The following is an 11,783-nucleotide window of genomic DNA, read 5'->3' as shown; positions in this document are numbered from 1 at the left end:
CAGGAATCTGTTTTTCTTTCTTTGTTTTTTGCTTTTTTGGTTTTTTTTTTTATAATTTAAAAAAATGTTTTTATTTTATTTTTGAGGCAGAGAGAGACAGAGCATGAGTGAGAGAGGGGCAGAGAGAGGGAGACACAGAATCCGAAGCAGCAGGCTCCAGGCTCCGAGCTGTCAGCACAGAGCCCGACGCGGGGCTCGAACTTCCAAAATTCCTTAGAGACTTACTCTATCCCTGACCCCCTCCCAACCTGAGGGCATATAATGAGTTACCTGTCACAATCCCAGTGCAACTCTTCCTGCCCACAAGTCCTGTCCCCTTGCTTTAATAAAATCACCTTTTTGTACAAAAGACGTCTTCAAGAATCCTTTCTTGGCCATTGGCTCCGGACCACCCCGCCATCAACCCAAAAACTTCATCACTGGTCCCAGGAATTCAGCTGCCATTTTCAAGGCTACTTCAGAGCCTGGTCCCAGGGCAGAGTAAGGTCAGATGTCACAAAGTTTACTGCTCTTACCAAGATCAGCCATTTTTTTAAACAGGTACTTCTTGGGATGCTGCAAGCTTTTAGCTCATTGCTAGTCATTCAAAAAGGTTGATTTTGTATTGCTGTTATGAAGGGGCTGGCTTTCGGAATCCCTTACTCCACGATTTTCATTGACTTCAATTCCTTAGCATTCCATTTTGAATTTATATGTTGATGTTTTAGCTATATCTCAGGATTTTAGTTTAGTTAATTTTTTTTGGGGGGGGGGTTCTCTAGGGATTGTAATTACGGGTGCCTAACTAGACTGTGGTCTACTAGGAGTTAGTATTTTAACACTTAGAGCAAAGTGTACAAACCTTACAACTTTACCGCAACATTATACGTATTTTAAAGAACTTGAGAAAATTCGTCTATTACATTTATTTGTATATTTATCATTTTGTTGCTCTTTCTTGGTTCGTTAGGTTCTAAGCTTCCCTCTGGTATCATTTCTCTTCTGCCTGAACACCTCCCTTTAGCATTTCTTTGAGAGCAGGTCTGCTAGTGATTAATTCTCTTAATCTTCTTTGATCTGAGAACGTCTTTCTTCACCTTCCTCCCTAAAAGGTATTTTTGCCCCACATAGAATCCTGGCTTGATTATTTCTTCTATTTAAGCACTTTAAAAATGTTATTCCACTGATGGGGCACCTGGCTCAGTCAGTGAGCATGTGACTCTTGATCTCAGAATTGTGGGTTCCAGGGGCACCTGGGTGGCTCAGTTCGTTGGGCGTCCAACTTCGGCTCAGGTCATGATCTCATGGTTCGTGGATTCGGGCCCTGCGTCGGGCTCTGTGCTGACGGCTCAGGGGCTGGAGCCTGCTTCAGATTCTGTGTCTCCCTCCCTCTACTCCTCCCCTGCTCACACTCTGTCCCTCTCAAAAATAAATAAACATTAAAAAAATTTTTTAAGTAAAAAAAAAAAAAGAATTGTGGGTTCCAGCCCATGTTGGGTGTAGAGACTACTTAAACATAAAATTTTGTGGGGAGGTGCCTGGGTGGCTCAGTCAGTTAAGCGTCTGACTTTGGCTCAGGTCATGATCTCACAGCTTGTGGGTCCAAGCCCCACGTCGGGCTCTGTGCTGACACTTCAGAGCCTGGAGCCTGCTTCAGATTCTGGGTCTCCCTCTCTCCCTCTCTGCCCCTCCCCTGCTCACTCACTCACTCTCTCTCAAAAAATAAGTAAACATTAAAAAAAAATTTTTTTTAATAAAAAAGTAAAAAAAACCTTGGGACGCTTGGGTGGCTCAGTTGGTTAAGCGTCTGATTTCAGCTCAGATCATGATCTTATGGTTCGTGAGTTTGAGCCCCACATCAGGCTTGCTGCTGTCAGCGTAGAACCCACTTCAAATCCTCTGTCCCCCTCTCTCTGACCCTCCCCTGCTCATTCTCTTCCCCTCCTCCTCAAAAATAAATAAACATTAAAAAAATAAATAAAGTCTTAAAATATTCCACTGTTTTCTGGCCTCCATAATTTTTTTTTTTTAATGTTTTATTTTATTTTTTGAGAGACAAAGCGCGAGCAGGGAAGGGGCAGAGAGGAGGAGACAGAATCCAAAGCAGGTTCCAGGCTCTGAGCTGTCAGCACAGAGCCCGACACGGGGCTCGAACCCACGAACCGCAAGATCATGGCCTGAGCTGAAGTCGGACGCTCAACTAACAGAGCCACCCAGGCACCCCTCGAATCCGGAAGTGTAAGTCTTTAACCAAATTCAGGATGTCTCCAGTCATTATCTCTTCAGGTATTTTCTCTGCATCATCTGTTTCTCCTCTCCATCAGGGTCTCATGACACGAATGTCCAACCTTCTGATTCTGATACTGCTCTGTACGTCACTGATGCTCCTTATTTTCTCAATCCTTTTCACCCTGTAATTTATATTTACCTGTCCTCAATCTTACTGACTCTTTCATTTGTCATCTATTCTGTTACTGAACCCATTCAGTGATTTGGTTTTTATATTTCAGATACTGGGTTTTTTTATTTTGAAGTTCTAAAGTCGTCTTTTTTATACAGTTTATGTCCATCTGCTGAAAACATGCTCCATTCATTTCAAGCATATTTACCTTTCCCTCGTGGAGGATAGTTACAATATAGCTGCCTTAGGCTCTTTAATAATTTCAACATCTGGGTCATCTCAGGGCTGGTAAATGGGGATTGTCTCTTCCCTTGTGAATCGGTCCCATTTTCCCGGTTCTTGGTGTGTTGAGTAATTTTGGATCATAGGCTGTACATTTGCAATACTGCTTTTTGTTTGTTTTTGTTTTTGAGACACTGGGTCCTGTTACTTTCTCTGGAGAACATCGGAATGGTGCTTTTTTGTTTGCTGAAAGCAGGTGGTCAGCCCGGTTGAATCACACATCCCTTCCTCCTGTGTTCAGCGGTTCCAATGACAGTTCAGTTTTCAAAGACTTTGCTACATATCTGAGTGCGGCCCATGGAGGCACCGTTGGGACATGTATTCGTTGATACGCAGAATTAGGGGAACCCATTCCCAAGCTCCCTCCTCTCCAGAATTTCCTCCACACTCCCCAGGTCCCCTTTTCCAGATTCTTCCGCAAGATGAGATTCTCTAAGAATGTCTGTCCCGCCCCCAAACCCGCTGCAGGCACATTTCTTTATGACTGGGCCTCCTCCGGAGTGAAGAGAGAAAAGACAGAGGGAAACAAATCATTCTTCACACAGCAGGGACCCTTTGTCCACGTTCCTCCATCCAGAAAGTGGGTCTTCTCTCGGGATGTTAGGTGCCCACGCCCCCTCCCCCACCATGGCAATGAGGTTCCTCAATGGCTCTGGCCTCAGGGTAGGACTAGGGAGAAAAGGAAGAAACATGTGGTGATTCTTCTCCCACACTCCTGCTCATAGGGGCCACTGTCCTGGTCTTCTGGCCATAAACACTAGTGTTTCTTGAAGGTTTTACTGTCCCCACCTGTTACGCAAGGCCCCGCTTCAGCTGGCCCTCAGCCCAAGGCCAGTAGATAAAGGAGATTAAAAAAACAAACAGGAAACCTCCTCTGCCATACTGGTTTCTCTTCATGTTTTGACTTTCCTTCCCAACCTGCCCGCTAGTACTTACTTTTCACAGCCTTCAGGTCATTGCTTTTTGGGGTTTTCCAGTTTTCAGTTGTAATCAGCCGATGAGGGAGATGAGTCCCCTTTTATCTCCTTAGAAACCCTTCCCACAGATGCCGTTTGCTCTTTCCTTAGGCCTGGGGATTACTATTCAAGAGGCAGAGAACTAATTCCAGACCCTTATGCACCAGGCTTGGGGGCTTTCTGGTAATACAGTCTTAGAAAACCTAGGTTGATTGCCAATTAATTTCATTTCTGGGGGCATAATTATACATTGGCCATGGCCAGTGGTTTCCGAAGGTTGTGCCACTCTTTCTTTTTTTTTAATGTTTATTTCTAAGAGACAGAGCATGAGTGGGGGAGGGGCAGAGAGACAGAGAGAGAGAGAGAGAGAGGGAGCGAGAGAGACAGAATCTGAAGCAGGCTCCAGGCTCTGAGCTGTCAGCACAGAGCCTGACGTGTGGCTCGAACCCACGAACCGCGAGATCATGACCAGAGCTGAAGTCGGATGCTTAACCGACTGAGCCACCCAGGTATCCCCGGCCCGGCCACTCTTGAGCCCCCAACAGCACTTTGACCGCATGTTGCATTGATGACCCAGCTTGGTGTGGATTAACTGCTGAGTCCCGAGTCCTCCCTCTAGTGGCCTTGACCCAGGGCCTGGATAGGGAACCCCAGGCGGGGGTAGGACAGCAGAAGCCCGTAGTGGATGCCAAGATCCACAATCCAGATCCTCCTCCCGCCTTAGGGTTGAAGGATGTGCCCTCCTGGGCTGCCAAGACAGCGCCTACCTGCTGGCCATTCTCAGACTTGCATCCTCTGAAGAGCAACACCTCCCTTGGGGGTCACGGCCCCTCCCCTTATGTAATGATTGATGCCAGTTTACGAAGTCCGGGCCCTCTTGCCCCAGCTCGTGACCAGTCTGAAGACCCTCTTGGCTTCAGAGGTCTCCATCGGGTTGCCTGGGGGCTTCACTGAGACCACGCCACACTTCAAAGCCTTCCTCGGCGTGGTCCTGCCTTTCCCCATCTCCATTCCAGTTCCCTGCTCTCTGTAGTGAGGCAGGTTCGTCTCCATCCCAGAGTCAGCGTCCTAGGAAACCAAACCTGTCACGGAGCCCCCTCTGCCGCCAGGCCTAGGCTGTGTCCTCTGTGCTAAAGGCAAGGTTCAGGTACAGGCACTGGGTGGCAGGCCATAGCGGCCAGCATGGAGCCGTGGCTCAGCCTGCTGTTCTACAGACCCGGAGGGGTCAGCTTACATGCATCACGTGTCTTCTTTCTGGGCTGCCCACTGGTTTCCTTAGCTGTAGCCACTGATTGGAGTATCCACCCACCGCTTGAAAACTGATTTCCGCGCCACCCATACGATACCTAAATTGCAAAGCTTCCCCGCTTTGCTTCTTGGAGGCTTACTGCTGCCTTCTGGCTTCAGCCAGGAGACTGTCCTTCTATCCCTGCTGAAGACTAGGAGGCTCACTTCAGTGGCCTGGTGGCACCACCGGGCTGATAAAAAGTGCTTTCTAACGATCCTGGTGTCTCTTCACTCACCCATCTCTCAAATCAAGGGTGAAGTCCTCTGAGCCCCTTTGGGAGAGACAGTAGAAGGGGGAACGGAACCTGGGGCAGGGGCAGAATGCCCCTGTTCGGTGCAGCCCAGGGCTCCAGCCCCAACGTCTCTGTATTCCTTCCTCAATCCAGGCCAAGGGCAGTGCCCCCAGGCACAGAGCTATGTTTGGTTCGGGTTGGCATTGGCTCCCCTGGAAACTGCTCCACCACACCCTGTGGGCAAGCTGGCACAAAAACACAGACTCCCATCTGCACTGAAGCCTCCCGTTCAGCCTGACCCAAGAAGCCACACTGTGCTTCCTGTGTGTAACTTTTCTCACGGTCTCTTTCACCCCTACTCCCTGCTCCCCCCCCCCCCAATTCATATTACTGAAGTTCCAGCCCCTCTACGACCTTATCTGGAAATGGGGTAATTGCAGATGTCGTTGGTTAAAATGAAGTCATCAGGCTGGGCCCTTGTCCAGTGTAACAGGTGTCCTTATAAAAAGGGGAAATTTGGACACCACACACACAGGGGGAACACCATGTGAAGGTAAAGGGGTGATGCTTCTACAAGCCAAGGAACGCCACAGATCGACAACAACACCGGAAGCCGGAAGAGGGGCATGGAACAGACCCACCCTCACAGCCTCAGAAGGAACCGCCCTTCCCAACACCTTGATCGCAGACTTCTGGCCTCCAGAGCTGTCCCACATTCATCTCTGTGGCGTCTGCCCGTTGTGTAGTATTTCGTCATGGCAACCTCAGGAAACTCAAAGAAGAGTCCAAGTGGAGCTCCCTTCCGGTGACCCAGGAATCAACCTGAGACCCAGGTGTTGGCCTGTGGCTACCTGTGCTCTGACATGCTCTGAGAGCAGCCCCACGAAGGCCCCGGTTCCACCTGGGCCTCAGCAAAGGAATGCTGAGGTCTTCCTGGACGGGAATGAATGCCATCAGATGGAACCATCCTATAGTGTGGGCCTGGCATCCCTGTCCCCTTCCAGTGATCCTCGAGCACCTCAACATCAGAGGACTCACGGTCTCAGGTGGCCCTAGCTGGTACCGGGATCAGTTGTTTCAACAGAACACCTCCCCTCCCCCGCCCCCATCCCAGAACACGTGTGGGAATCTCTGTGCTTTGTCCTCATCTTGGCCCAATAGCCAGTTTCGAATCCCACATTTTCCTGGGGCGTCTGGGCCTCAGTGCCACTCCTACTACCAATTTCTGCATTTGTGAGGGTTCTCTGTTTGCAGAAACCAACCCCGAGTGAGTTAGGCAAGGAAAAGGGGTTCCATGGAAGCACACAAGCGCTCGTCACAGCCAGGGTGGGACCCTGCAGCTCCTGCACTGGTGCGTTCAACCCAGCCACCTCTGGTTCCCGTGTGCCTCCGCTCCACCTCCCCGGCAGAGGCAGAGGATTATCTGCCCGCGTTGGGTCACATGCCCCCCACTGAAGTTTGGATTATTATACCGAATGGTTTTCGCTCTGCTAGCAAGTGTTTGGTTATTTTATTGATTCGTTTGGTTATTTTATTGATTCATTTGACAAATACGTGTTGCGTGTCAACTGAAGGAAGTATTGGGAAGACAAGGGTGACCAACCCAGACGAACTCTTTGCCCTTGCAGCGGCAAGACCCCAATCAGATTGTAAAAGCAGAATCAGGCGAACGCCATGGGTTCCTGGTGCTCTGAGAGGGAACACTGCGGGGAGGAGGGAGGGGATTGACCTGAGGAAGCCACGCCCGACCTTTGCTCCCTGGGCCACCACCATGAGTGCTTTAGATGCATTCCAAGCCATCAGCGCTGCTCCCCAGCCTGTCATTCTTCCCAGGATCATATTCCAAACCTCCTCCACCCTCCCCAGTGGGAGAGAAAACTTCCTGAAGCCCCAAGCCGTCAGCTGGGTGCAAGTCTGTCACATTCTGCCCCCTACTGAGGGACCCGCTCCTGGCCCATGGTCTGGTCTTCTCTGTCTCTTCTTCTCTCTGTCCCTTTTGCTGTCTCTGCTGTGTCTCTCTCAGTAAGGAAAAAAATAAATCAAAAGCTTCAGATTTTAGAAACTGGAACTCAGATGGACCCGGAAGGACCTACTTAGCAGAAGACTAAGCTATCAGAGGGGGAAGCCAAAAAGAACAACCTGATCCCCGCCCCCCTCCCCACTGCCCAGAAAGCCTTCAGAACCTGAGGTTCCCAGTAGGACTGGAAACGGAAAGATTGCTGCCAGGTGGGTCTCCAGACCTCCCCTCCCGCTTCACATCTGCTCTGGCAAAAGCCTGGTACCAACCAGGCTCTGACTCTGGGGACGCTGGGCAGAGCCAAAGGCAGGAAGAGTTCTTGAAACCATGGGGATTTAGTGAAATCTGCTTTCTGAAATCTGAGTCTTCTCTTTCCCCATTTGGCTCCTAGAACGCTCATGGCCAAGTTACTTGCCCAGGCAGGTGATCAAACGAGTCCTTTCTAGACAAACTGAGCGGCCCGAGACAAAACACTAAGAGAAGCTGGAGGACACCCCTCCCCGTGGCGGGCTCCCCAACTGTCCACACCCCTCTCTTGCATGCCGATCGATTGACTCCACACCACAGCCCAGCATCACCTGGCAGCTTAGGAAATCCTCCAACAAGAGAAATGAAACAAATACTTTGTTGTTCTTGTTGTTGTTGAAATGAATTGGGGCAAACAAGGATGATGAAGGAAGCAGGAACAAAGTTAGCTGTCTTCAGAGAGATGGGAGCCAACATTGTAATTGTGAAGCAAGAACACGCGTAAGGAAAAAACCCAGTCCGAGAATAAGAAAGCTCTGAAATTAAAGAGAGGGTTGCAGAAATAAATGCACAAAGAGTGGAGGGTAGTGATGAGAAAATCTTCTAGAAAGTGTAACCAAGAGGTGAAATGATGAAAAAATGGGAGAGAAATGACAACATGAGATGATCAGGGACCAGAATGGCACAGGACATCCTCAACAGCAACACTGGACAAGGAAACAGTGTCTTTAGAGTCTGGGGAGAAGCAGGGGCGCCTGGGTGGCTCAGTTGGTTAAGTGTCCGACTCTTGATCTCCGCTCAGGTCTTGGTCTCAGGTCTCTGATCTCAGGTCTTGATCTCAAGGTCATGAGTTCAAGCCCTGTGTTGGGTTCCATGCTGGGTGGGAAGCCTACTTGAAAATAATAATAATAATAATAATAATAATAATAATAATAATAATGATAGGGGAGCCTGGGTGGCTCAGTCGGTTGAGCGTCTGACTTTGGCTCAGGTCATGATCTCATGGTTCATGGGTTGGAGCCCTGCATCAGGCTCAGTGCCGACAGCTGGGAGCCTGAAGCCTGCTTTGGATTCTGTGTGTGTGTGTCTCTCTCTCTGCTTCTCCCCCATTCATGCTCTGTCTCTATCTCTCAAAAATAAAATAAACGAAAAAAGTTAAAAAAATAAAATAAAATCTGTGGAGAAGCCATTGCCCTTCTATAATCCATACCCAGTTACATGAAAGAGAAAAAGCTTTTTAGACATGAGGGCTCCCCAAATTTTACTTGCCATATACTTATTCTCAGGAAGACCACTCAAGAATGTGCTCCCCCAGAATGAAGGTCAGGATAATCCATTCAAGCTGCAACATTCCAATCACTCCCTTAGCTCATAAATGTGTGCCCTTCCGGCATGGGTTGGCAGGGGGCCCTGCTCTACAGAGTCACCAAATGTGCCAGCTCTTTGCCTGTTGCCTCTGGACCCAGTCTCCATCCCGCCATATGCTCCATTGCCGGAGGCCCGGAGACGGAAAACTCCATTTCCCAGGCTCCCTTGCCAGCTGGCCTCTGGCTAGATTCTGCTCATGGGAAGCACCAAGGAGGGATCCGAAGTCAGGATGGAAGAGAAGACATTTCCTGTTTCTGGTGGAGCCTTCACTGGCTGGTGAGTCTGGGCTGGTCGTTTCTTGCTTACACACCCCAGTTTCCAAGAGTGGCTACCATAGCCTCCCCGATACAGCAGTTGTGTCTCTCTATACTATCATTTTCCCCTCCTGCTCCTCTAGCCCTGGAGGTACTACTAATCTCTGGGTCGTCCCATTGTCCCCTGCGTAATACTGCAGCCCTTTTGAACATGTTTGTGACCATTTTCCTGCATTAAATGTTCTGCTTAATTACTTAAGAGTTCTGAGGTTTTCCTGACTGGACTGACAGCTCAGGCCGACTAAGGCTCTACCATCATGTGCTTGCACCACGGGGAACACATCTCTTCCAAGGCCACACGGCAGGGGAGGCGTGAGATGGAGATGTCACGCCAGCTCTTAAGTGCTTTGGCTTAGCCATAGCACGGGCCACTTCCTTTCACAGTCCCCTGGCCAGAGTAATGATTTAACCCCGGTTGAACTGCATGTAAGACTTGGAAATGTCGGGGAGCACTTGGGATATTTGGTGAGCGCTAAGGGTCTCTATTATGACCTAATCAACAAGGAGAAACAGGTCACAGAGATTGATGTAGGGGAGAGAGAGAGAGAGAGAGAGAGAGAGAGAGAGAGAGAGAGAGAGAAAGAGAGACAAAGTCCCAGATGGTGACACTGGACTCCGAGCTGACACCAGCACTCTGCAGGGCAAACCGCCCAATTTGGATCCAGTGGAAGGAGGCTCCAGAGGGATGTCTGGAAACAGACAAATGAAATGAAACAAACAGATTTTCTGACTAATTTGACCAGGTGTAAAGTTGGTTTCACAGGCATTTACTGAGCCATAAGAGCATGTGAAAAGACTTTTCAGGAGATTCTAAAAGTGAATCAAAGCAAAATTTAAAAAGAAAAAAAAAAAAAAAAAAGATGAGAGATTAAGTCCAGGAAGAACCAACGGTTGTACAAGAAGGAAACTGATACAAATAGTATCACTGGGCTCAGCAGTGAAAGATATTTACCGAGATGTACTTAGGGAAACAGTCAACGTGGATTTACCCCCAAACTGTCATAAAACCATATGGACAGGTGCAGTCTTGCCCTGCAGTTCCACAGCTGACCACCAGGGTCCCTCCAGACTCCACAAGTTAAGAGCATCACTCCCAGCAGGACTGCCCCCACTGTAGAGGTCAGCTGCAAGTTCAGGGGTCCCCAGGCCCCCAGCACTTCTGACCAACTGGCTACAAATTCAGGGATTCCTTTGACCTACTCAGGTTGGACAATAATTAACTAGATCAACTCAAAGAATTCCAGTAAATGCTATACTTACAATTGCAGTTTTACTACAAAGGATAGAAAGACAGACCAGCACTGGTTCCTGAAGAGATCCAAAGTCTGGGAGAGTCCTGAAGGTGGAGCTTCTGTGTCCTCTTTCTGGAAACAGAGCGCCCGTCACCAACCAGGAGGCTCACCTGAGTCTTGGTGTCCATAGTTTTTATTGGTGTTTCATTACATCCATACGTTGATCGAATCATTGGCCATGTGACTGACCTCAATCTCTAGCCCCAGAGGTTGGGTTGACATCACCAGCTCAGAGCCCCAACCCTGTAATCATATGGTTGGTCTTTTTGGTATGAGCAGACCCCAACCTGAAGCTAATCCAGCCCCCAACCCCCGAATAACAAAGACATTCCTGTCACTGGAGAAACTCCAAGAGTGTGGAAGTTCTCTCCCAGAAAACTGGATAAAGACCAGGCAAATTATTGTGGGCAGGACATGGACATATGTATGTGTGGCTTAAAGAGTTAAATCTGCATCCTCCAAAGTAGGCTGTCCATAGATACTACCTAAAATGGAAAAACCAAGTAATAGCACTATGAGCATGGTATTTAGAAATATGGCAAAGGGCGCCTGGGTGGCTCGGTTGGTTAAGCATCTGACTTCAGCTCAGGTCATGATCTCGCAGTTCGTGAGTTCGAGCCCCGTGTCAGGCTCTGTGCTGACAGCTCAGAGCCTGGAGCCTGCTTCCAATTCTGTGTCTCCTTCTCTCTCTGCCCCTCTCTCGCTCTCTCTCCCTCTCAAAAATAAATAATTTTTGAGAGAGAAAGAGACAGAATGTGAGTGAGTTAGGGGCAGAGAAATAATTTTTGAGAGAGAAAGAGAAAGAATGTGAGTGAGTTAGGGGCAGAGAAAGAGGGAGACACAGAATCCAAAGCAGGCTCCAGGCTCTGAGCTGTCAGCACAGAGCCGGATGCAGGGCTTGAACTCCTAAGCCATGAGATCATGACCTGAGCTGAAGTTGGACGCTCAACCAACTGAGCCACCCAGGTTCCCCTATAAATAAACGTTTTTAAACTTAAAAAAAAAAAAAATGGCAAAAAAATATCAGAAGAAAGTGGACTTGGAAATGAAAAGATTTTTGTTGTTGCTAAACCCTCCTAGAACAATTTGACTGACTCAATTCGCTTTGTGTATTACCTGGATCAAAGTTAAAGGGACAAAGAGGAAGAAAAAGGGTGGCCACTGTTTGTGAGGTGCTCAGTCATGGACAGGAGAAAGACTCTTCTGGATGGAGCTGTTGATGTGGGAAGACAACTTATGCAGGTTTTGATTCTATAAAGGAAGCAGAGTCTGTGGAGGAATCAGAGGAGGCAGACCCAGAGGAAGTGGGAACCAAGGGTGGTCCCTCTCAGCAGCCACCGGAGAAGTGTCCAAAGCCTCCCAGAGGTGGGATGGCATGAGAGATTTAGTGACAGGGAGGTCACTTCAC

The sequence above is a fragment of the Panthera leo genome, chromosome E3, assembly GCF_018350215.1.
Source record: "Panthera leo isolate Ple1 chromosome E3, P.leo_Ple1_pat1.1, whole genome shotgun sequence".
Taxonomy (NCBI): domain Eukaryota; kingdom Metazoa; phylum Chordata; class Mammalia; order Carnivora; family Felidae; genus Panthera; species Panthera leo.
The sequence above is the reverse complement of the archived record's forward strand: the minus strand, read 5'-3'. Positions refer to the sequence as shown.